Raw genomic sequence first — 25832 nt, forward strand, 5'->3', positions numbered from 1 at the left:
GTACAATAATCAAATATATATTTTTGAAAGGAAGAGATAAGTACCTATAGTGACAAGTAAAATTCTTTTGCTGGTTGGGTTTTACTAAAAGTGCCTCTGATTGCATAATGTGATTAAGAAGGATCTTTCCCACCCATTGATGGGCCTGCACATTGTGGGAAGCTTGATTAAGGGAGTCCTTTTGTAGGAGGGTCCCAAGTACCTTTTGTTTTTGTTTTTTTTTTTTTACTGAGGCAATGGGTCACAGGGTTATGCCTTTCCTAAGGCTCTAAAAAGTCTATATATTTATACACTTTTGACACCCATTCTGAGGGTGAGGTTTTCTTTGGGGTTTACTGATTTGAAGTGTTTCTTTGGCTAGAGAGACTCTGGGAAGCAGCTAAGGAGCCCCATCCTCCCCACCACCATGCTAAAACCCAGAAGTTGGTGCTTCCCTCTCTGGTAATTGTATGCACATAATGGTCAGACATTTTGGAAGCATGTCTGATTTTATGTCTCTCTATTTTCTCTGTATATTTTCTGTATATCATTCTCTGTATTTTCTCTGAAATTTTGATTTTCTCTGATATCTATGTTTGATTAATGTTAACCCCTCAAAAGCTGCCTTTCCTTTTATGAAAGCAGATCTAAGAATCTATGATAGCAGGACCCCCTGTGTATGTTGGGGTGCTTAGTGTTTACAGTACCAAAATGTATCCACTCCTAAAATCAATATGGAGTCATCAGATTTTCTTTAGTAGGTTAGTGACATAGCCAAATCTAACATTTAGGAAAAAGGAAGCTCTAACATTGTGGAGGATGAATAGGAGTGTGAAGAGACTTGAGCAGAGAGATAATTAGAAAGCTATGGCAACAATCCATTAGAAAGGTGACAAGTTTTGAACCAGAGTGGGAGTTTAGGGGAAGGAGAAATATCCTATTCCATCACACTCTCATTATCAGTCACTTGCTATATAGCTAGTCCCCTTTTCAGCTGCTATCACCTTTATATATTTCTAGCTATAGCCTACTGCCTAATCCTCTGAGAATGCTCTGCTCTACTCAGTCTAAAATCCCAGGGATGTTGACACCCTGCCTGAACTGATTCCTAAATGGCTTGACAAACTCTCACCCTGTAATAAATTCTCCATTCTAGTGGTGCTGAACCCCAAGCAGTTATTATTCAAACTTTATTTTCTTTCCCTGAATCCCCACTCTCTTATTCTATGATTCTTAACCCAAACTCAACTGTCACTCAATATCTTATTCTGAACCTCCCTTTTCCTTCCACTATGCTCTTTGGAATGCCTTCTCTATAGGTAAAAATTTATTTTCATCTAAAAACTTTAACTCTCCTTCTTCCTTTGCTTTTCTTGTACTCACATTTACCTAGCTTCCTGCTGATGACAGATTTCCTGACCAATTTTTCAGTGTTGGTTTAACTCTTACTTATACCATGATAACTACTGGTCTTGGTCAGGGAGTTGGAATATTCCTTACTTTCCATCACCACTTCCAGACTCTTTCTCTCCATACAGCAGGGAACAGGTTCTCCTTCTTTGAGGTTCATTCAATTCATATTTAACACTCAAACAAAATTCTGATAGCTGTTATCTATACACTGTGAATTTTTTTTTCTGACCAAAATACATGGTTTCCTGTTCAACTCCTATCTACAAACTGGGAAACTTCAACACAACCTAATATCCAAATTCCTCTATTTGCCCATTTCCCATGACCTACTCATCCACCCCACCTCAACTACACATAGAAATAGTCTTGATTTTGCAATCAATCACAAATGCACTAATTCCATAATCATGAACTCTGAAATTCCCTTATCTGATTAAAACTATTGTCATTCTGCCTGTCCTTTGACTTTATAACCTTTAAGCCCTTTACCCTCACCATGACTTCCAGTCTCTTGACCCCACATTTCTTTCCCAGAAATTGCCTCTCACTGACTGTATGTACTCTCTTCTTTCTTTCTCCATCCTAACACATTGTCCACACTATTCAATATTACACTCTCTTCTTCTCTTGAGTTCCTTGCCTCCTTATCCTATATTTTGTCCCGCTAAACATCAACTTTAGATTATTCCTAGTATTTTTGGTTTTAATTTTATTTAAGTGCTACTAAATGAAGCTGGAGAAAGCCATGGGACAATGCTGAGTAGGCCCACAACTGTCTCCTTATTGTAGCCAGGCAATCTTTTTTATTAACCTCTCTAATCAATTTGTTATCCTAGTCAATACAATACTTTTTTTCAATACCTTTTATCCCTCCTCAAAAAATAAATAAACAGACAAAAATCTCTCCCAACTGTCTCTTGAGAACCTTGACTCATCATTGAAAAAAAATGGGGGCATTCACTGAGGGCTCCCTCTTGTCACTCCTCAATATCTCACCGGATTCAGGTGCTTTCTGCCACTACCTCCTTCTTCACCTTCCTTTCACATGAAGAGATGGTTCGTGTCATTTCCACTCTAGCTGCTTATGATCTCATTGTTTCCCATCTTATCTATCAGATTGTACCCTCGATTGTCTCTACTCTTTCATTAATCTTCCGTCTTTTGGGACTGATTACTTCCCTATTGCCTGGAAAAATACCCCATTCTTAAAATCCACACTTGATCCATCTATTCCCACTAGCTAGCATCCTTTATCTCTCTTCCATTTAGGAAGTTGAGAAGAATATCTGTGCCAATTGACTCCACTTTCCTCTCACTTTTTAAAAAATTTTTTGCAATATGATGGCAAACTGACCTCCTGTATCAACCCAAACTCCTCTCTTTAAAGTTATCAATTGCTGTGATAAAAATCTGTGAAGAGAAATTGAGGCACAAAGTTCTGAGCATGATCAGTCTATTAGCAATACTTGCTCTTACCAAGATAATGAGATCCCAACTCCCTCAGTCGCCAAGGAAATCCTTTACAATCAGAACAGCCTCTTCTATACATATATTTGAAAATATATGAGATGCTAAAAATAGTTCTATGATGAAAAAGTAAACTAAGACAGCAATTGGCTTATATCAGAGGCAATGTGGGCTTGTATTTGACCTGACTCATACAAGGAGATCCCCAGGATCCATGGCAGTGGGGAAAACACAAAGTTGATCAACATTTTCTGGAAAGTCTTATGTTAGGCAACCCCCTACACCAGAGTGCTAAGCTTATGACCAGGCAAAACATTTTGTGATCAACTCACCCTTACTCCTCTCTTCTAGGTTAAAATAGATTGAGTCCAGGTTATAGCTCAGAGAAATAGGGAGGTTAAACTCTTGTGAACTCTAATACTAAGACTTATACAATTATATCTAACTATAGTCTATATGGATTCATTCCAGTAATTAGATACAATTCTCAATTAATAATTAATAAATGAGGTAGTTTGCAATTTCACACAATGAAATCTTAATTGCCAAATCCAATGACCTTTTCTCAAACCTTATCCTTCTTGATCTCTTCACAGTTTTTGTCACTCTCAATCACACTCTGAAAGCAGGAGCTATTTTTTTTTCTTTCTTTTAATCCCTGTCATTTACACAGTACCTAGCATGAAGATACTTAATAAATGCTTTCTGACTGGCTGGTAGCTGTGTGAGTAGAGAAAGAAAGAGATGGGCAAGATATGAGAACAGAAAAGATAAGATTTAGCAAACTGAACGGATATGTAGGATGAGGGAGGTGGAGGTTCTAAAGATGAAACTGAGGTTGTCAATCTGAATGACTAGAAGGCTGTTGAGACCTTTAAAATAATTTGCATCCCAAAAGAGAGGTGGGTTTGGGAGAAAAGTATGAGAGAGGGAAATCTGTTCCAATTCACCCATGCCTAATAATCCAATGAGGCTTGCTCTCTTCTGCCCAAAAGAAAAGGCTGTATGTTTTGGAACATAGAACTCTTCATCAAAGAGAACTTGACGTAGAAGGCAAAATAGAGGCTCTGGAGTGGTATGGCACAGAATTTTCCAATGACACCTACACTGCTACTAATGTGAATACCTAAGGGGATGTATTTCCACTCAGAAGAAGGATGTAAATTGTACAAAGAAGGGTGGGGCTAGAATGGAATGGCATTTGGTAAATGCAGTTTTATTAATGACAAGCCTCATGATTGGCTACCATAAGAAGGGGTGGAATACATCTTTCTACTCTCTGATTGGATGATCACACACTTCTTAGAGATTACCACAGTCTTCTTGGGGTAAGACCATGAACCCCATAAGGACCTGACAGTACTTTTGTGAACTCTAGATTATGTCCTTTCCAGATGGATGGTTTGGAATTTCAATAAATAGGTACATACTCACTTGAATTTAACTATAGGATAACACACAAACACACACACACACACACACACACACACACAAAATGGAAAAATCCATTTATACACACCCTATCCTTCACTGGCCAAGGGACACATAAATTCAACAAAGCAGTTTCTAACCAGAAAATAAGTGACTTTCCTCCACAGCCCCACTGACCTCATTAGATGTCTCACATAACTCTGGTGTCATATGGGTTTATATTGAAGGATACAAAAAGGAACAGGATGCTCTGACTTAGAATAAACCTCCTCCCACACTACTTTGAATCCTCCAAACTTGAATCAGTAAGAGAGTTAAATATGGAGACTCAAAGAATTCTTCTGTGGTCAAGGAGTGGGTTCATGAATATTCACCAACTATTCTAGTTATCTTTATCTCTATATCCCCTTCCTTTCCCTTCTGATGAAATGACTTGATCTAGTCTTTCTGTAGGTTAGTCATGTTGGTCAAAATGTTTTTTTTTTTTTTCCCAGTCAGTATACATTACCTGAAATGAAGGGGAAAATAACCACCACAACAAAGCTGGCCTCGTGCAGTTCTATCCAAAATTCACCATCTGGAGCTACCTCTTACTTCATTTGTCCCCTATGAATCTCACAGCAGGAGACAGCGTTCATTGAATCTGCAAGGCTAGGACTTTTACCCCTCCCAAGATACTGACCGTGTCTCATCCTCAGCACATAAGGCTTTGTTGGCATAAGGCTTAGGAGGCTCAAGTCTGACCTGTTGTTGGTCTTTAGCTGGTAATATGTTGCCCAGATGCTCCCTCCTTGACTCAGTTAATTAAATACACACTTTTTCAAACAAAATATTCCTGTATCAATGCCAAAATCACCCTGACATTCACAATAATATTCAATTTGACTCAACCAAGTAAATGCAGCAATGTCTGCTAGAAAAGTTTCTTCTAGATTTCAGTGAGTTGGAATGCTTATTTCTCCTTAAGGTTATGGTTTGAGAGAGAATCTGAGTGGGTATTGGTGATTGAAGTTGTACAGCCATTAACTTCAGTAGACATGTGAAGGCTATTTAAAGCATTTTGCAGCTTAATGCTAAATTGTCCTTAAAATCGTTCCGATTTAGGCCTGCAGAAAGCTATACAACATGCTCAGGTTCCTTCGATCATTTTTCTTAAAGGTTGAAACCAAATTGCTATGACAATAGTTTCAATATTACCTTAACCAGAACTTTAAAAGCTCAGAAAAATATGTGACAAGTAAGTTGTGTGTCTTTCTTTCATGAGAATGCTAAAGATAAAGAAGTAAAAACCCTAAATGCTAAGATGATATCATTGCTTAAACTGACTGGTACAGAAAATTACACAGAGGTATACTTAGAGAAGATAATTAAGACCTTAATAAGATAATCTAGGAACAACTACATTTTTCAACTCATTTCCTCCAGTTTGCTTATAGACAGATAAGTGCTTGGAATTTGTGATGCCTGATATCCATACTAGTCCATTATTATGGTTCTGACAATAAAGAAAAAAATGATATTTCAGTGGAGAGTAAACAGATAAACTATGACCATATACACACACAGGGAGGGAAAGTGTTCACACATGAATTATGTCTGGGTAAAACCAAGCAATGGTATTTGGATTTCCCATTATTTTAAAATCACTTGTCTATAGTATTATGATCTGTTTTGATTTATATATGTGTGTGTGTGTGTGTGTGTGTATATATTTATATATAGATAGATATAGATATAAACCCAGGTTAAATTTTTAAAGGCAAAATGAAAATAATTTAAATACACTCAAAAAAATGAGCATCTTCCCCCAATAACTGGTTGGTGATAGATATAGCAGAAAGGTCACTGGATTTTGGATTTAGAATCTCAGCAATGGACCAGAGTTCCAGGTCTACCTGGGACTAATTATATGACCCTTAGACAAATCATTTCATCTTTTGAGGCTTCTTGTTTTTCATTGGAAAAATGAAAGAATTGGACAAGATGATCTCTTAATTTCCTTTCTGCTCAAAATCTCAGAATCCTAAGAATTATATAAATAGAAGGCTAAAGGAAAAAAAAGAGATGAATGATTATACTTCAATATTTGAAGGTTTATCATTTGGAAGAAGCTGGAGAGGTGTTTTATTTGACCCCATAGGGCAAACGAGGACCAACAGGTATAAATTACAGGAAGGCACGTTTTTATTCTATACTTGTTTTTCATTATAGTATAAACTCTTTCCTAACAATTGGAACTCTTGAAAAATGGATCAGGCTGCCTCATGATATCCCTAGGCACTGGAAATAATTGAGCAAAGGTTTGATAACCATTTCTCTTGGGTGTTGTAGAAAGGATTCCTGCATTACTCTGGGGGTTCTGTTATATGTCTCTACTGAGCTGGAAGATCCATAAAAGCAGGAAACATATGCGAAGTATTGATGTCCCTGCCATATAACAATCAGAGAAAGTTCTAGCTGAAGATCAAGAATTGTTCAAGTCAGTTCCTTGGTGATTTAGATTGGACACTGGAACAAAATTAAACACTCAATAATTGCTATCACTTATATTGTGTTTTAAAACTTGCAAAGCACTCTACAAATATTGTCTTATTTTATTCTCACATAACTCTGAGTGGCAGGTGCTATTAATTATTATTTACATTTTACAGATAAGGAAACTGAAGTAGACACAGGGTAAGTGAGTTGTAGCTACTAAGCATCTGAAACTGGATTTGAACTCAAGTCTTCCTGACATCAGGTCCAGTGCTCTACCCACTGTACCACTGCATGGAACATTCGGCAGTCAACAAATGGACATTTACTTAGACTCATCATGGGGAAAACATGCAAAGCAGAGAATGGATATTTCACGAATATATAAGCCTTGATTCAGCAGAGTGCAGTTCTTTTTTTCATCAGCTGGTCATTCTGCTGGTCTCCAGGCAAAAGCCTGAGGAAGGCACTTGGGATCTTTGTATCCTTAGTTGTTTTATATGAAGGAAAAGGGCAAGGGTTGGACCTGTGTTTCCAGTAATTTGGAGAAATCCTAGGTGGGTAAACTCTCTCTATAAGTACATGTTCTCACCTTCTCTGCAACTTAGTCTTAAAGAGTTGCTTAGAATACTGAGAGGTGAAATGAATTGCACATAGTCTCCTAGCTAGTGTATGTCAGAAGATGGCTTTGCATCCAGGTCATTTAATCTCCAGAACAATTTCAATACCTTTAAAAGGAAAACTTGATAGACCTGCATTAGGTGGGGCCTTATGTTTTCTCTGAGTACACTGTTAATAAATTTTGTTGCTTGTCTCACTGAAAGTAGTTGGATGAGATGGTCTTCTAAGGTTCCTGCAAATTCTTAAGATGCAACAATGCATAAATAATCTAACTCCTTTTCCAAGTCAAATGGCATTCATTGGACTATCATAGCTTTCCTTATTTATGTAGGTCACAACTATTAATGACCCAATTCCTATAGGAATCATAGGCTGAGTTGTGGCTAACATGCACAAAATTACTTTCAAGGAATTTTGAAAGGAAAAGAGAAATGTTGTATCACCTTGACTGATGCAGGGAAATGGTGCTACTATTTTCCAGAATGACACTGTCCAAATACAACCCTACAGGCCTTACAGGGACTCAGATCAGGGTAGAGTGTCATGTCAAGGTCACTTGACTTAAGTATTTCATTAGGGGTGCAGAACTGTATTTCTAACTATCAAAGTTCCCATAGGCAGGTCACTTAAACTCAATGAACCTCAGTTTCTTCATCTGTAAAGATGGAATGATAATACTCATCTTACCTATCTTACAAGATTTCTATATGGATCCAGAGAGATAGATGATGTATCACTGTTGGTGATTGTAGTGGTGATATTGGCAAGATTTTGTAATTAGAAATGACCAAAAATGTGAGTAGAGAAGAAAATGCATTGAGACAACACAAGATAAATAACGTATTTATAATATGTTCCTGAAAAACGAGTTGGGAATCAGTCTCATATTTGACATGAAAACACTCAGTTCTACAAACACTTGAGCTAGCTTGAATAATGCTATGCTATTACATTTGAATATTATCAAGAAGTATCTAAATGTGTCCCTCTGAGTATAGAAAAGTTTTTTCAGTGATAATATATCCTATGTTTTTCAATTTAATGAAAACATATTCATTAATTTTGATTGATATTACCTAAATAGTCCCATATGATTTTCCAGCAGCTGAATCAAATACATAATTTCAGATGAAAATGATACACAATACTGACCTGTGGCTGGGAAGATTACTCAATCAATTTGCTTCCTGTGCTTTCAACAGTGAGAGAGCTCTGGCTTCTTAATACTATTCTTTCAAAATCAGATAAGAAGAATGGATTTTTTTAAAATGTGTGAACCAAATGAGAGAATAACTATTTGGACATGGATTTTTCAGCGCTGATACAAATGTATGATTAAAAGGACGCTGTTTCTGAAAGACTCCATTGTCCAAATCAGATACAGTCCTCTGCTCAGTAGTGCTCACACGTTTGTAAATAATAGGTGTCCATCTCATACTAACACAACAGGTTGATTTGTAACATCTCCTCCTCCATATGAATATCCAGTCAAGTCTGCCACTCAGGTTTGATACGTGAAGGAATGGAGGGAGACATCATCACAGGTACAATCACCTTCAACTACCTAAAGGGTTTGTTGGTAACATACAAAACACTAGTGAGACACGTACAACATTCAGAAAGAATACAAGAGAAGGGGTTTCCACTTCTCCCATGCCTCTCTCCAGCTTATTCCTTAGTCTTGGTTTATTTGTGAGAAATGAAGCTATAGAGCTAACCACAACCTAACCTCCGGCTCTAGTCAGAAATTCCTAATGACCTGAGGCTGTTAAGTGCTGTGATGTTTTATAATGAAATAGACAATGGGAATCAGAGTCTTTTACAAATATGCTGGAATAGGGCAAGCAGACTTCAAGTATCTTTGAATATGGAAATCATGAGTAGGTCAGAAAAATCTATATCCTGACTGATCCTCTATATGGTTTATAGATCTTCTATAATAGGCATTCTTCAGCCACATTTTCCCCCCAGTGTTGGTGGATAGGGCTTACTTTTTGGAAAGATTATGGGCCTTACATCTCAAGGAGCTTGCAGTGATGTAGGGCTCGATGTCATTAGCATAAAGTCACGTGACAAAGGAGCATCTGCAGCAGCAACATTTCCATGTATAAGGAATGGGTACTTCTTCCATCTGGACTCTGCTATGAATATAATATTGGTAGTAAAACATGAATCCAATGGTAAGACACTCCTTGAGGACAGAAACTGTCTTTCTTTTTCTTATTTGTATCCCTCAGTGCTTAGCACAGTACCTGGCATTAATAAGTACTTCATAAATGTTTATTGAATTAAATTGAATATTGTCTATGTCTTAACCATGTCTTAACCAGGTGCACAGGCCAAACTTTGTTAGTAGTGAGTCTGACACAAGACAAGGAATTAGCACACTGTATTTCGGGATAGATCTCTCCATGCCTCTATGTTTCTTTTTTTTTTTTCCTGTGGAGTTGGGCCTCTGGCTACTACAGCAAGATAACATATTTATGGATATACCTTTTCCTCTTCTTAACCATTGCTCATATTCCTGTTACTTTGATTTTTTTTTTTAGTTTGTAAAAATTTATCATAAGTAAATTAGGTACACTATGAGGTGAAGGGATGAAATTGCAAATGACACAATGCTGAAATGGATTGAACTGCTGATTGCTTCCAGTACAATAATGCCACAAAATAATGCCTTCATCCTCAAACCAATGAATAGTGATATATAAAGAGAGTACAGAAAACAGTACTTGTCATTAGTGATATTTTTCACCATTGCACACATAGATTGCCAGCATTAGCTAGAAATAATATCTTACCCATTACACAAAGGACTACTTATTCTGTTACTAAAATTGGAAGATCCAAGAGGCACAAAATAAATAAGCAAGCTCCATGAACTTATCTTTTCATTCTTCATTTATTCATTTAACAAACATTTACTCTTATTGAATGCCAAAGACTATGCTAAGGCATATGTGTTACCTCTGTGTTAGGTATCAGTAATCAGAAGAAGATAAGTAGATTTTCATATGACTATCTTCTTATTATTGTAGGATTCCCCATTAGAAGTTTCTGTAATATGCAATTGCAAGAATTCAGAAACACAACACAAATAGGAATTCAAAGTAAAAATATTAAGGTAATGATGTAGTTCAGTATGTCCTAACTCACATACATAAAAGACTGCTGATGAAAAAGCATTGTCTCTTCCCTCTAGGAACTTATGGTCTAGCAGGAAAGATGTGAGGAACACAAACAAGGAGGATAGCAAGCAGATTGGGATAAGTGTCATGAGAAAGGAGTAAATCTTGTCCTGTGGAAGTTGAGTAATGAAACTCACATAGGAAAGACTAAGTTACATCTACAAAGCCACATATCAACTTGTCACACAATTTAGATGCCTGGGCTCTCCACTCCAAAACTAAGGCACTAACTTGTTGCCATAATGAATTTCTCAGCTCTGTTCTGTTACGGCAAATGTGACTAGTGAATCAAATAGAATAATTTAGGATATTTTCTTGCTCAACTTACAACTTCTTTAAACATTAATTTCTGAAAAGAAGATTTTGACTGTGTTTGAACTCTACCAAACCATTTCTCACATGACTAGTATGACAGGAATACTACAGATCTCCATGATGTGATATTTCAGCATGCCAATGATAGAGGTACTCAATCACTTTATAGACTACGAACATCATTATATCCATATGAATTCACTGAATAGTGTATGGTGCTTCCAAATAAAGTTTTACTCTCTTGTGTCCAGGGGAAACTATGTCTTGTAGAGTGTAAGCACTTAAAAATGTTGAATTCAATTGAAATTTCTAGAAAGTTGAAAATGCCATTGCAAAGGCGATTTTGGTTCTTGATAAAATCCTAATGTTTCCAGACTGCCTGGAAACCTTTGAAAGTATCAGAGCCTGGAACAGCTGATAGTTTGTATGTAATTTGTAGAATCAATATTTTTTTAACTTGTACCATGGATCCCTTCGGCAATCCAGTGAAGTTTATGGACACCTGCTCAGAATTATACTTTATATTATCTAGGTAAACACTGTTTTAGTTAGAGGTTAGTGAACAAAATGGGTGGTTGTTGTTGGGTCATCATTGCTGAATCATTCCAGTCATGTTAGACTCTTCATAACCCCAACTGGGGTTCTTTTTTTTTTTTTTTTGCAAAGATATTAGAGTGATTTACCATTTCTTTCTCCAGGTCACTTTACAGATGAGGAAGCTCAGGCAACAGGGTTAAGTGAATTGCCCAGCATCACACAACTATTAAGTGTCTGAAGCTGGATTTAAACTCAGAAAAATGTCTTCCTGATTTCAGGTCCAGCCCTCTATCCACTGTCCCATCTAGCTGCCCCCTCCAAGTTTATAGACTCCATAAAATCTATCCATGAACTCCTTAGGGGTACCCAAGGTTAAAGAACTTTAATAAAATCTTAGTAATATTTCTCAGAAGCTGAAAGGGGAAAATTGATGCCAGGTCAACTCCTCTAAAAAAAAAAAATTAGACAGAACTGAAAAGCATATTGAAAATGGTCTAGTTCAATACTGTCATTTTACAGATCAGGAAATTGAGGCCCAAAGAAGTTAAAGAATTTGCTCTTGGTCACACAGAACACACACATAAAAAGGCATGGCCAGAATTCAAATGTTGGCCTTATGTTCACAGATCCTGTGTTCTTTCTTAGAAAGCTACCATGGTATTATGGAGTGAGTGACAGATAAAGAATCAGAGAGACTAAGTTTTAATCCTAGCCCTGATACTTACTAGAACCTCGGTTTCCTCAGTTATAAAATGGCAATTAAAAGAAAACTTATTTTGCAAATTTTAAAGCATTATCCATAGTCCCAAGAGTCTCAGTGCTTTTTTCGACCTTAAAAGTTTAATCTTGAAATTTGTTCCACAGAGATTGGATATGTCAGACTGTTCCTGGGTGAGGAGGTCCCAGGTGCTGAAGGAAGTTCCAAGAAATACAAATTAAATAGGCAAAATCCAAAAGCTCACCTATGCATTCATTTGTTCATTCAATAAACATTTACTCAGTTCTTATTGATTGATAGGAGCTGTGCAAAAAACTATGGGATAAGCTTAAAAATTTATGAGCCACCGTACATAAATATCAATGATCATTAATTCCATATCATACTATTCTGACAATTGAGTGTTATTTGTATTTATACTTTTTGTGATGCCATTCTTGAGGACCTGAAAGTGCCAAGGATCCTATGAAAGAAGGCTCAATGAGGATTTTGTCATTGGATACAATGGTAGTGGTAGAGCAAAATGAGTATGTAGAGATTGATGCAGGAAAAGAAGCAACCCTTCTTAGTAGAAAGCCCCACCACAGGACTTCATGCATATTCTTCACTTGTTATGACCAGCTTCTCCAAAGTTGCAATTCAAATCTCCATCATGATTTGGAAGTGACATTAAGTTCCATGAACTTAAGTCAGTGACATACAAACTGGCTTGATCTACCAAGCTGGAGAGACTTCAGGAACATGTCCTGATGATGGACCATGTCTTTCATTTAAGGATCTATGGAAAATTATATTGGTTCAGTGATCCGTTGTTCCCAGCCCTTCCTGTTGGTGAATGTTGGAGGAAGTTCTGTGGGAGAAGGCAACACCAAGTGTGCAGCTTTTTTCATTAACTGCTGTTTGTCAGGTTCACCTACCTGGAAATTGTCACATACTTTGCTACATTGGGGAAGAATTGAGGTGTAAGAGCCTAACTCCTCTTGCTGAAGTAGACCTGTCTGAATTGTCTATAAAGTTCCCTATAAAACTTGGCTGTATCTTGAAACTAGTGTTTATCTCCAGTGGTCAGCCTGTTGGTATGTTATTACCTAGACTTACTTGTAATAAACTCCTTTAATTCTCTATATCCTAAGTTTTGCTTCATTAATCAGGGTAAAACCCCAAATGAAGATTTTTCTTTCAAAAGCCCAGCCCAGCCCAGCGAAGTTTGGAGAGGATCAGCACCAGGAGTTTGACTACCACGTGACTAAAATTTCTGTCTTTAGTAGCTTATGAGGGCTACCTATAATAGTGTGGAGAGTTTATGAATTGATGTACTGTGATAATGTTTAATATAAATTTTAGACTTTAATAAGGGCCAAAGTTTGAATTAAGAAGAGTCTGGACCTAATAGTCTCCTTTGTTTAGAGGATGCCTTTTGATGTCAAGCAAATGGGACTCCCTTACTCCCTTATCAGACCCTTCTTCTAGCATCCTAGTGTGAAGAAAGGAAAACACAGATACCTTGGGTTGTAACTTCAGCTTTTGTCAAACTCTGTTAAGATAACAACTTCAAAGGCTTGTTTAGGACAGGAAGCCTGGTGGGATTTTCTTACCCAGCTGGAATTCCAAGGCCTGACCAACATTGCTTTGTTAATTGTCCTGTCTTACTGAATTTATGGTTTGCTTAATTAGGAGAGTTTCTTTCTCACGGCAAAATGTATATAAGTCAGAAGATTTCTGCACTGGGTAGCCAGAACATTTCTGGCTCCATAATGCATTATGTTACTGTTGTCTTTAATAGGGAATTGATGAATTAATTAATTAAATCATAAAATGTATGCATTTAGTTTGTTGCCTTTTCTTAACAAAGTTTTCAAGTCAACAACTGGTAGAGGGTATACCTACAGTGCCAAAATGACAGATCCTCAAAGCTACTAGGTATTCCCCAGGCCTAATTTCCCTTAGGAGCTACATTGATAAACAAACAATTCTACCACGGAACTGGATCAGATAGAATTGGAGCACATTTAGGGTTAGAATCTACATTGGGAAGAAAGTCTCCATTCTGTTCTGATACAGTGGAAAGAGCACTGGAGACAGAAGACTGGGGATCAAGTTGTCTCTTCTGAAGCATATTATTTATGTGACCTTGGACAAGTCCTTCATCTAAAATGAAGGGGTTTGTCTAGATGACTTTAAACTTCTTCTCCAGCTCTAGATCAATGTTCTATGCACCTATGTCCTTGATGCACTATGACCTAAAAATTTATGAGACAGTATTGACTCAAATTTAAAGATTTAAATAAGAATTGGGAGTCATTCTTATGTATTGACCACAAATTTAGCTATGTATCTATGTGCAAGACATCCCACCCCTTTAGATCTCAGTCTCCTTACTTGTAAAATAAGGCAGCTGGATGACACGATCTCTAAAATCTTTGCAGCACTATTATGGAATTGTAGGTGCACAGATGATCCAGCTCATCTTGGACTGCCTCATGTGACTTTGACTCCTTTTCCCTGCCCCAGAGAATAATGAGAACACGCAAATTCCACTCCCCTCTGCCCTGCTGTCCACATTATGCTGCATCAGAAGCTTGGTTAAGTAGTTAATAGATAACACCGGCAAAAGATAGTAAAAATCCAGTTGACTTTCAGCCTTCTTTGAAATTGGAACTTTTATCCTTACTGACCATACTTGATGCAAAAGAAAAAGAAGAGAAAAAGATCAACAGATTTTCTTCCCCTCTTTCTCTAGTATTCAATTCATGTACTGCTAGCAATCTAAATTTAAAAGGAAGAAAACAGTTCTGCTATTTGCATTATGTTTTTAATTCACTGGTGTTACTGCATACAGAGAGTTTATATGCTGATGTGCTCTGGAGGGGAAAAATGGTTAGAAGCCAAATCTTTCGCAGCATCTCCTTCTTTTATATTGACATCAACTAATTTTAGATTTCTCAGCACCTGATTTCTAAAACAAACCTCTATACTAGGAAGCATCACCTCTCTATCATCATCTGACCTAAGTGTTTCAGTAAGCATGACATTCCTCCATCCTCATTTTACAGATGAGCTCACTGAAGCATAGGGAGACAAGCATTTGCCCTCGGTTGCAAGGGAAGTTAAAAGTAGAGACAGGATGAAAACTCATGGGCTTATGTAGATAGTATATTGCTTGCCTTATAAGCCACACATGCTTCCTCATATCCTTGATAATTTCTTCGATGGCATGGCAGTTAAGTGGCAAGAATGTTAGATTAAGCATAGAAAATGGCCACAAAAAAGCAAAGATTTGGGATGAAACTAAGAATAGAGTAGAGAAAGTGACATTGAAATGCATATTTTCAAATTTTATTTTCCATCAAGATATGTTTCAGAGAGGAAAGGAGGGTAGTATAGTGGATAGTAAGCTGGCCACTAAGTCAGGAAGCCATGGGTTCAAGTCCTGCTGCTGATCCATACTAGCTGTGTAATTCTGGGCGAGTTTTTTTAACTTCCCATTACCCCCACAAAACTCTTCAAGACACTTCATGGGATAGAATAACTATCTACAAGGGTTTCCCCCTGACCTCCACTCCCCCACTCCTCCCTCCTTCCCTCCCTCCCCCCCCCCCAGGGAACAGAGGTTGGCACAAATTTTTGTTCCGTTTCTCCCTGAGAGGTGACAAAGCTGTCCTTGGGACTTGATTGGCCTCAATCTTCCTTGGCTCAAGCTGTGCGTCCTTTGAAAAGCAGTTTCCTAATTGTCTTTAGGGGATTCCTTGAGGGAATTAAAAGGCTCTCATGGAATTGTGGTCCTTTATAACAGCAGGGTGAGCTGTCATACCTTGCCCCCTCTATTTCCATAATGAGATGAGTGAGGTTGGCATGAGTATTACTCCAAGTTAAATGTTTCAATATACTTCTTGAATATCTTTTCTATGCTATAACTAACTGTTGAATTAACTGTTGAATATTAACTTCTATTAACTGTTGAATAATCTACTAGGTCTCATTTTAGTCCATTATTTAATTTAAACTAACAGGATCTCATACCTATGAACTCTTACTTAAACTCCTAGATTGGTAGATGAGGTTTTTCTCTGCAGGAATTCCCTATATTAGAGATATCAGAGGTCCAGAACAATTTTTAAAAATAAAGGTTTCAGGTAAACCTGCATTCTTTTATCTAGCCATGCTTTCATATGATTATATCGCAAAAAGAGTCCAGTATTGAACCCTAGATAGCCTTTGAAGAAGCTCTTTACTACAATGCTGCTGACTACTTCTGGGATAGGCAGTGTATCCCAGATGCATTATAGTGTTCCACAAAGCCAGGAGGGCAGGGGAAATTTCTGAATTACTCAGAGTGAACTCTTTCTTTTGCAATAAATACACTGTGCTTACCTTCCAACCTTGTCCATTCAACAGTTCAGCTCACAGGTAAAACTACCTTTTAACAATATCCTCTTATTCCACTAATGAAATTTCCTCTGTTGGTTTCCCACTTCATATTAAGCTTCTTTCTACTATGGCAAATAACAGAAAGACACTGTCAGTATCCAGAGAAAGAACTGATTAATAGAAGTACATATAAAAGAATCTTATATATACCTATTTGTGTCTAATGGTAGCCATGGGGGAGAGGTGAAGAAATTTATGATAATGTTGTACATTTGAACGGAATAGCAAATTGTTCATAGCAGATTTGCAGTTTCATGCATGATCATCTTTTTTTATTGAGTTGTTATGGAAATGCTTGTTTTATTCCATAAATTAAAAATAAAATGGTCCCAGTCAACTTCACTATATACACTATGTGAATCTGAGTTCATGTTGATAAATTAGGAGACTGCTAGAGCACAAGTACCAAGCTGATATCTTTACCTTTGGTTTAGGTAATAGTTTTATAGGACCTAGAGCTTGAAGCTTCTCAGATATTACAAAATCTATCTCATTTTATGGATGAGAAAACTGAGACCCACTAAAGTAATAATGACTTGTCCAAGGTTACTGCATGTAAGTACCCCAAAAAACACGGGTTGGGGGGACTGCTATCATAGGTTCTTAGATCTGCATTTATGAAAGGAGAGGCAACTTTTGAGGGGTCAACAATCACTTTAATTACATTCAACATATAGTTGCCCTCAACAGAGAGGCTTGCAATTTTCTGACCATTACATGCATACATAGTTACCAGAGAGGGAAGCACCAGCATTTGAGTTTTCAAAGCCAGGGGCTCCTTAGCTGCTTCCCAGAGTTTCATCTGGCCAAACAAAACACTTCTAGTCAATAAGCCCCAAAGCAAAACCTGCCCTCAGAGTATATGTACTCTTTTCAGAGGCAGAAAGCATGACTCAATGCCTCATTAGCAATCAGCAAAGGTGTGGGCCCTCACAGGAAACAAACCTCCCCTAATCAAGCCTCCCTCAGTAGCCCCACCTGAGGTCTATCAATGGACAGGTAAGATTTTAACTCCCATTACACTGCAGTATAGCAGACCTGGGTTTTAAACAGATCCAGTGCTCTCTCCAGCATGCCATCCCATATCCAAACTCTATATATCACAGATCATCAAGAGGATTGATTGATTGATTACAGGCACCTCCTTCTCTTGGCTTTTCAAGCATGTCCATAGAGCAGAGGCTTGTAGAATTCCATTAAGTGGTAGACATAAAGCCCTGCTCCCAGCTTTATCCAAAGGGGCTCATGACATGATTGGCACAGTCCCTCGTATGTCATAGTCACCTATTAAATGCTTGTTGAATTTAATTTAATGAATTGTTATGTATAGTGTAATCATAAATAGGACTTTTATTTTGATAACTCAAATTTACATTTTTTATACTTTATCTTTTATGGTGTTTTCTTGAGTTGGTATTATAATTTTTATTATTCACATTGTGCTAATATGAATGTGTGGAAGAAAATGAGGATTACAGTGGTTAAACAACTAATATGTGAAAGAATAAGATACATACAGTCTCCAAGTATCATGCTTTCCCGTTGTTCAGCATGATAGACAATATTTTTTTAAGGCTGATCTATTGTATTCACTAAATCATACACACAAATTCTTATTGTTGTTATATTTATGAGTTGTTTTAATTCTGTTTTGTTTTGGTAAGGGCAGTAACTTTGCCAAATGGCTCATTGATTGAATGCATAATCAGAGGCAATAGGTTCAAATCTCTGCACTGTCAATTACTATCCATGTGACTTTGGACAAGCTGTTTACTTTCTCAGGAACAGAGTTTTTTATATGTACAGTGAAGATACTGGTTTGGATGAGCTGAGAGTTTCCTTCAAGCTTAAACTTTATGAATCTTTGAGCTTGTTTAATATAAATGTAAGGGAAATTTTTGCCATTGCCTCATTTAAAGAATACTAAGGAGTAAACCTTTATTTCCCTCCTTTTCAGAAATGTTTTGGTACTTCGCCAATGGGATTGCCTTTTCTCTGGATCTCCTAAAAATGGAAGGGCTGATAAAGTAGCAAGCTAATCCAAAGAAGGAATTACATATAAGTGGTAAGAGAATGTTATCAAAGGAAATCATGGCAAAAAATGAAGATGAATTGGTTGACTGGAAGTAGGTAGGGTGCATCTGTAGACAATAGTCTATAGATATAAACTCTACATGCTCTATTACACATGGTATACCCCTGTACATTCTCTATTGTTTCATTGAATTGTCAAGAGAATGTGGATGGACTTTTTGGGGTAACTTTTAGGGCAACATGAGCTAGGATGGACAAGCAGGAACAGGATTCCCATAAGATTAATTGGAGCACCTGGGAATTTCTCTTCATTCAGCGGTGTGTCTGTAGTCCTGATTGAAAATGATGGCTATACATACCATTTTCATTTTTTTTTTGTTTTTCTTGTGGTTGTTCCAATTTTTCTTTTACACCATGAGTAATGTGGAAATAAGTTTAATATGACTGTATATGTATAACCTATACCACATTGTCATCTTGGGGGAGGTGGTAAGATAAGGAGGGAGAAAGAAAAAGAACTCAAAATCTTGCAGAAGTGCATGTTGAAAACTGTCTTTACATGTAATTCGAAAAAAATGAAATACTATTAAATAGGGGAAAAAATAAAAGAGAAAACTATGACTATATATGGTTTCTTTCCATCAGTGTCCAATATGGAAATTGTCACTCAGCTATCACAGATATACACCAACACAGGCTTGGCAACTTCCAGGACACATTTTTGTACTGTGTTTTCCTTTGCTACGTATCGAACCTGCACCTAGTAAAGAATCCAGATGATCATTACATGTTATGAGCCATAATCCTAACAGGTTATGTCCAATCTAAACTTCCATTTGTGCTGTGAGAGAATTTTACCACAATGCTGAAAATAAGCCAATTCAGACAAATGAGAAATAGAGTCTGTTCTTGAAGGGGTGAAAATTGGTGTCAAAAGATACATTTTTCTTCAAAGATTTTAGATAGTAAGGCACATATGACATTGATGAACAAATGTGTCTATTTTTTCCTATCTTCTTCTGTGATATACCTATTACTAAACCACTTTTATCAAACTGTGATTATGGAAGATTTATATTTCGAAGAAAATATGTTCAAAGAGCCTGTATGAACAATTTGCTAATATTTACTGAGTATTCATTATGTGTGGAACAATCAAGAAACATTTATTAAGCACCTAAAATGTGTCAGGCACTATGCCAGATCCTGGGGGTACTATGACAGAAGTGAAATTAGTGAACCAGGTCTTTCCCTCAAGGAGCTTACATTCTAGCCAAAGAGATACCATGTACACATATGTTTAAGGTACCACTTTCTTATTTGTATTTTTAAAATGCATTTATTGGAAGGAGCATAAAAATGTCATATGAAAAGAGATGAAGATTGGCACTGGACCCATGACTTCAGTGGTATGGGGAAATCCCCTTACCAATTCAGGTCAGCAACTTTTATGAAGCTTTTGGTCTTGGAGAGTTTCCTAGAGTACTAAAAGGTTAAGTGAGTTGCCCAGTGTCACACATTCAGTATGTATCTGAGGTCCTTGTCCCCACATCTTCCCAGCTTTGAGCCTGGCACCACATGCAAGAGGTGGTGTCTCTGTGAGTAAAACATGGAGAAAAGCTGCTTCACAGAGAAAAGCATTTGAGAAAAACAGATATATCTGAGAAAACCTGATATTGTAATCCCTCAGAAGGAAAAGATGGACCAAGTATCACATTTCTTTGGTACTGACATAACTTTGTGGTAATACCTGGGAAATCATGCACCAAAGACATTTTTGGTGACTACGTGGCAGTAAAACACTGCAGTAAGTCTGCAGGAAGGCTGACAGAAATGTGAATTTCAGATTTTAATTGTAAGGTAACAGTGAGTCACTAAACATGAGGAGGCCCTGCTTTGGAGAGGTAGAAACAAATAAGCAGAAAGCAAAAGAGAGAAGCAGATGGTGGGGAAGCTGCCCTTTGATGTTTGAAAATCACTAAATACATAGGATTAGAAGAAAATGGGCTTCACATCTATTGTATAGAGTTAAATTAACTGGAAAAAAAAAGCATTAATCCTTGGAACTGATTAGGAGAACAGAATAAATCTCCTACTACTTAACAAGAGATGACTGGTAAAGGAGGAGCTTGTCTGCATTGCCCTTTCCTGTCACCTATGGCTTAAGACAGGTAAGAGGTTTATTTATATTGCCCTATATTGCTTGCCACCCTTCAACTCCTCAAGGATTGATCTAAGGAAGTTTTTTTTTTTTTATTTGTTTTGTTTTGTTTTTGTTTTTGTTTTTGTTTTTTTCCAGAGGGCTAATGATAACTGAGAGGCTTGCCAAAAGAATATAACTACTTAGTCCTAAAAACCTTAAGGTCTCTGCTTCTGTTCATTTAAAAGAGCATAACACTACATAAGAGTAAGAGAAGTGTCTTCATCCAGAGCAATAATACAGTTTCCCAGAAGAGGAATGACCCCACAAAGGAGGCAGCCCATGGAAGGTTTAGATGGTTTCCTGAAGGAGGCAAGGACATTAAGACCTAGAGTCTGCAACCATGCGCTGTCCTATCTATATGCATTTCCTTTCTCATGTAACTTTGTGTTAGGTTTTCTGTATTTGTTTCTAATCCCTTCCCCCTTCACCGCATGGGCTCTGTGTGTATTTGCAGGAGATGATTACCCAGGTTTCCAAGTGGACTGTTAGAATTGCTTTTGTTTTGCACTGAGTTTAGTAAATAATTCAAGACTGAATTATTTAATGGGGCTCAAGAGTTTTGGTGAATAATAGTCTATAGCTCCCTTACAACAGTGTTACCTACCCATAGGACTCAGCATACACTACAATAGTGTGGTAACAACTTTGGGGAAAGCTGTAGACTCTCCTGCATAGGTATAGATACCGAAAATGTGCCAACTGTCGTCTAAGCTACGTATAAAGTATATATCAAAATTGTTCAAAATATCACAGATACAAGCTGAATTTTTAGGCATGTGCTATTAACTGAAGGAATCAGCAAAGGTGGAAGGAAAAATATGAAGCTCTTGAAGGAGCCTTAGAATTCTAAGCATGAGAGGTGATTAGGGAGTTCATTCAAGACATAAGAGATAGTGCAAGGCACAACGATAGGAAATGTGCTGTGGGAAGAAGGGAAGAAAGGAAAGGAGTAAGCATTTATAAAGTGCCTACTATATTTCAGACAATGTGTAGATATTTTCCCATTTGAACTGATTGACCTGTGGTTGACTGTAGCTTGAGGGGGAGTAAGGTTTCTGCAAAGGTAAGTTGAGGCCAGGACAAGAAACTGTTTAAATAATGAGGAATTAACATTTTATCCTAGCGACAACAGGGAGTCACTGGAGTTTATTTAGTGGAGTGACATGGTCATAATATTGTTTTAGGAAAATCACTCAGGCAGCTATGTGGAGAATGGATTGGAGTGGAGAGAAAGTGAGGTAAGGAGGCTAATTAAAAGTCTATTTTAATATTGCAGGTGACAGGGGCTCAAGGGCCTGAAGGCTGATGGTATGGTGAGTGGTAAAATTATAGATAACAGATTTAGAAACAGAAAGGACCTTAGAAACTTGGAGTCCAACTCCATCATTTTACAGATGAGGACACTGAGTCACAGAGCAATTAAATGACTTGTCCAGGGTTGCCCAGGGGCAGCTGGGTGGTGGTGTATATAGACAACAGGGCTTGGAATAAGGAAGACTCATCTTCTTGAGTTCAAATCCAGTCTCAGAACTTATTGGCTGTGTGACCCTGGGCAAGTCATTTAATCCGTTTTGCCTCCGAATCTCATCTATAAAATGATCTGGAGAAGGAAATGACAAACTACTCTAACATCTTTGCCTAGGAAAAAACCCCAAATAGGGTCAACAAGAGTCAGATACAACTGAAATTAAGAGCAATAATTACCAGGGAAGTCAATGTCTGAGGTGGGATTTGAACCTGTCTTCCTAACTTCCTAACTCCAATTCCTTATCTACGACATCATCCTACACAAAACACAGGGAAGTATAAAAATCAAGAGGTGCTTGAAGCAATTAAAAGATTATTACAATAGTCCAGACTATAGGCAGCAAAACACTGAACTAGTGTGTGGCAGTGTAGATAAAAAGAAAGGGAAAGATGTAACAGATGTTGTGGAGACAGACTTTACAAGATTTGGTATCTGATTAGATAGATGTGAGGAGTGAAAGAGAGCAGAAGAGGTGGAGACCAAGCACTCTTTGCAATGAAATAGAAGACTTCATTGCAAAAAGAACTGAGCAGAAGACTCTATTACCAAGACAACAGAAAATAAAATTATTTTGAATGTGTTTTGTACAGAGCAAAAGTCAAATAAAAGCATATCTCTCATGGAGAAAGAGCTCTGGACTGGGCATGCAGATACCTGAATTCATAAGGTTATAGAATTATAGCTCTATAGAGTTAGAAGGAATCTTCATGAGCATCTAGTCTAACCCAGTTATTTTACCGAAGAGCCTGAGAGGTTTAATGATCTGCCCAAGAAAATATAAGTAGGAAGTAGCATAGTTGAAATTTGAACATCAGATTTCTTAGTCTACCTTTCTTGTACTTCTGTCTATGAAGTTTAGAAAGCTATTTCCTCTGTTAAATATGATGGGGCTTCGCAATCTCTAATGTCTTTTCCAGCTGTAAATATTTTCCAATTCTAGTTTTCTGGTTCCTTCCCTAAACAACTCACTTTCTCTCACTTACCAAGGTCTATGTCAGTCATCATTCTTTTACGTCTAATCGCTTTATAATTTGTTACATATAGTGGAGCAATGATGCCATGGCTCTGAGAAGTAGCAGATTATAACACATCATACTTTCTCATCTTGTGTGATTTGTGTCCACATATTCCCATAAATTCTCTACAGATATCTGCCCACTGGGCTGAAGGCCTTCTCAATCTTTGAGTATCTGAGGGTGCTAATACGCCACTTGAATGATCAATTCAAAGAGTAGAAAGATAAATTTGAATGATAAGGAAACATGTGAGCATCAATATATGTGAACATAATATACACATATATACACACAAAACATTGCAAATATTTGTAATTATATTCGTGCAATTATATATGTAAATTTAAAATATAACAACAATGATACTTTATATTGTGCATAAATTTCACTCTTATAGAAATAATAATAAATGAAAACTGACACACAAACTGTGCTTCATTGTTTTAAAAGTAACAACAAGAACTTTTTAAGGTGGGTTATGTTATTAATATCCACCTTTTAGGAGTGAGGAAATTGACGTGGTTGAAGTTAAATGCCTTAACTAAGGGTACAGTTAGTAAGCAGAGGAGTTATAACCTGAACCTTGGTCCTATGAGTTTAACCAGTGTGGGGAAGCTATAGCCCTAAGGCCACAGGTGGCCCTCTAGGTCCTCAATTGTAGCCCTTTGACTGAATTCAAACTTCACAGAACACATTCTTTTATTAAGTATTTATTTAGACTCTAAACTGTGGAATGTCTTTCTAGTACAACATAATACATACATCTAAAAGCTAAATATTAAGAAAGTCTGAAAGTAAAATGAGAGAGGCTAGAGACAGGGGAATAGACCTTGTATTGTATCCACCAAATACTGGTTTCCATTGCTAGAGTCACTCCTCAAGAAGAGCTGATATTTTGGGGAAGTGAATTATCTCCCTCCAAGAGATTGGGGATCTACCACTGTGGTCAATTGTCTTCCTGGAGAATAAATTGGATCCTATAAGAAGCTGGGTGAGCATTTTCAAAACATATATTACAAACTCTTTCTCAGTGTGAAAATCTTTAGATGGTTAAAGGCAATTTTCAATGAGAAACTTTAATTTTATTTTAAAGCACTTATTAAGTTTTCTCAAATACACTTGGATTTTTATAAGAACTTACTCTAAATTTATAGCATATCCCAGATTTAAAACATTCCATATGAACATATAATAGTCCATGGGAAGAAGTACTCTAAAGCTACTTTTACTAAGTAGCATTTAATTAATACAATAATTTTCAGCAAAAGAGATCAGAAAAAATAAGCTTTTAATTCATCCCACTTGCGTAATATTTTTATTAAACACAAATAAGGAATCAGTTAGTTAGCAATTGCATTAGCTTTCACTTATGTATTCTTTGGAAACTGACTAATATTGGAAAAATTAGGTTTTACTAGACAATATTTAACAATTTCCTCATTAGCCTATCTGAAAGAAATATTTGCCCAGATAAAAATTTTGTATACCTTCACTTCACTGTCCTGCATGTGCTCTTCTTACTGCTTTTCTGTTGACAAACTGTAACTGAGATGTAATATAGTAAAGTGGAAAGAGCACTAGAGTTGGGGTCAGGAGTCATAGGTCTTTTCCCACCTCTGTAGGACCTTGAGAAATCTACTTCCTTTCCTTGGGCCCCAATTTCCTCATGTAGAAAATGAAGGGATTACATACACAAGATGATCTCTAAGGTCCCTTGCAGCTCTAAATTCTAAGCCCTCTTTTCAAGTGCTCAGGAGCATTGATACCCTCTCTAAAAAGAGGCCAGAATATTTAACAATGATTGAACCAGACAGGCATGCACAAAATCATGATAAATGTGCATCCTAAAGAGGCAGATAATTGTACAAGCATATTGCATGGAATATGTAAGTGAAGCCCTGGAGGTCAAAGTGGAGAAGCAGACCAATTAAGCTGAGCACTAACTAAATTGCTTTCTATTGTCTGATTGAAAAGTGATCACAGGGAGACAGTTTTTTTTTTCTTTTTCTTCCTTCTCTTCCTTCCTTCCTTCTTTCCTTCCTTTTTTTCTTCCTTCCTTCCTTCCTTCCTTTCTTCCTTCCTTCCTTCCTTCCTTCCTTCCTTCCTTCCTTCCTTCCTTCCTCCCTCCCTTCCTTCCTTCCTTCCTTCCTTCCTCTTTTCTTCTTTCCTATCTTTCTGTCTTCTTTTCTTTCTTCTTTCCTCTCTTCTATATTTTTCCTTTTCTCTCTGTCTCTCTCTGTGTCTCTATCTCTGTCTCTTTCTCTGTCTCTGTCTCTCTCTGTCTCTCTGTCTCTGTCTCTCTCTCTGCCTAACACAATTAGATGTTTTTGAAATAGGAAATAATAGTAACAATAGCTGAGACTTGAAGGAAATCAGGGAAGTCAGGAGGCAGAGATGAGGAGAGGCAGAGTTACAGGAATGAGATCTAGCCATTGAAAATGGTTGAATGTGGATATGGATTGTAGTGATCATGAAATAA

At 37.1% G+C, this 25832-nt stretch overlaps 1 long non-coding RNA gene across 1 annotated transcript in view; it reads right to left on the minus strand.

Annotated features, from left to right (window-relative positions):
- The window catches only part of LOC140511384 (uncharacterized), a 304185-nt gene extending 289545 nt beyond the window's left edge, over window positions 1-14640 (minus strand). Inside the window, exon 1 of the long non-coding RNA XR_011969529.1 lies at window positions 14524-14640. This is a non-coding gene — a long non-coding RNA (uncharacterized lncRNA). The remainder of the gene's footprint in view (window positions 1-14523) is intronic.
- Between the last annotated feature and the right edge of the window lie 11192 nt (window positions 14641-25832).

This window comes from Notamacropus eugenii, chromosome 6 (genome assembly GCF_028372415.1).
Source record: "Notamacropus eugenii isolate mMacEug1 chromosome 6, mMacEug1.pri_v2, whole genome shotgun sequence".
In the NCBI taxonomy this organism is placed as follows: Eukaryota; Metazoa; Chordata; class Mammalia; order Diprotodontia; family Macropodidae; genus Notamacropus; species Notamacropus eugenii.